Consider the following 1636-nt stretch of genomic DNA (forward strand, 5'->3'; position numbering starts at 1 on the left):
TATATATATGTTTTTCGAGGGAGGGTGTCTGTGTGTAACAAACAGTATTGGCTGTCCCAGAACTCGCTTGGTAGACTAGATTGGCCTCGAACTCACTAAGATCACCTTACCTCTCCCTCCCAAGTGCTGGGATTAAAGATGTGCACCACCACCCCTAGCTAAAATAAAATATTTTTAAAAGAGGAAAAAAAGAAAAATGAAAAGGAGGGGCACCTCTTCCTTAAGGAGCCCATACCACGGTTGCATATGCATTACTTCCTTCTGAGTCCCTCTTTTTCTCCATCCTCATGCTTAGTCTTTATTAAAATACCTTTAATAAAATCTGGAGCTCTACTTCACACACGCACACACACACACTGAAAAGGAGGGGGAAAATCACTCAGGGTTGAAAGGGTCCTCCAGATACTCCACATTCCAAGGCCCTGACTTTAGGCAGAGAAAGCAGTATTACCTGATTTAAATGGAAAAGTTAGAAACCCAGATGGGCAGAGTGAATTATCAGAGGTCACCCATCGGCTGGAGGCTCAATTTTTCCCTCTTGTGGAGAAAAAAAGTCAGAAGAATGTGGGGAGAGCTGGGCATGATGACACCCACCTGTGATCCCATGGATCAGAGGTAAATGTAAGGAGGACCTGAAATTCAAAAGTCATCCTCAGCTACATAGTTGAATTTGAGGCCAGCCTAAGATACATAAAAGTACATAAGATACATAAGGGAAAAAATTGGAAGAGGAGGAAAAGTGGAAAGTTCCAGTGTGTCCCAGGATATCTTAAAATCAAGCACCTGCCATGAAAGGCTATAGAAGGGCAGGATCTACGGACTAAGCATTTCCTCACTCCGGTTCTTCAGTGGGAGGGAGCGCAAAGGGCAGCTTCTGAGGGACGTCCCTGGGAAGTGTCCCTGTGTCGTCCTAAAGCCCTGGATAGCTGTTCATTTGTTTGTTTACCAAAAGTCCAAAGCAGGAGGGCAGCTTGTTCAAGATGGCCTGAGTCTGCTGGGAAGGGACTGGGGTCCCTGTCAAATCTCTCTCTTTCATTGGGAGCAGCGCTGCTGGGTGTCAGGCTGAGTCACTTGCAGCGATTTGTCACGGAAATGGGTGGTAGCCTGTTCCTACCATGACTCTCTCCTCAAAGCTGGAAAGCATTTCATTCAACCGAATAAATGCTCAAAGTGGGAACTGGGAGAGACGGGAAACAGGGAGCATGCTGTCTCGTGGGGGAGAAAGGGTATTCACAAAGAAATCAGACGCTTTAAAGGTCAAATTTCTGGCCCAAGCAGTAAGTTTGCAAGAAAGTCAGAAGAAGAATGAAACCACCTTGCCCCTCTCCACCTGTGCCCTCCTCGCCTCTCTTTTCTTCGGCTTTGTTTCTTTGCTAAGGACTGGGCTCAGGTCTTGGGCATGGTAGACCCCTGAGCCACACCCTAGCCCTGTGTTCTGTTCTTATAAAACTTCCCTGATAAAGATGGGGGGGGGGGAGAGCAGGAAATTCGCATGGTTCCCCTCTCCTCTCTTCTGTCCACGTTCCTGCTGCACGTGCCTCTGTGGTACCCTGCTTGCTCTACACCCCTTTGCATGCTGGGCAGGTGGCAGAGCACTGATTGATAATTATTTTTTTTTTAGAGTTAGTATACGAAG

This window comes from Alexandromys fortis, unplaced genomic scaffold (assembly GCF_014885135.2).
Source record: "Alexandromys fortis isolate MF-2015 unplaced genomic scaffold, M_Fortis_MF-2015_v1.1 scaffold_59, whole genome shotgun sequence".
NCBI lineage: Eukaryota > Metazoa > Chordata > Mammalia > Rodentia > Cricetidae > Alexandromys > Alexandromys fortis.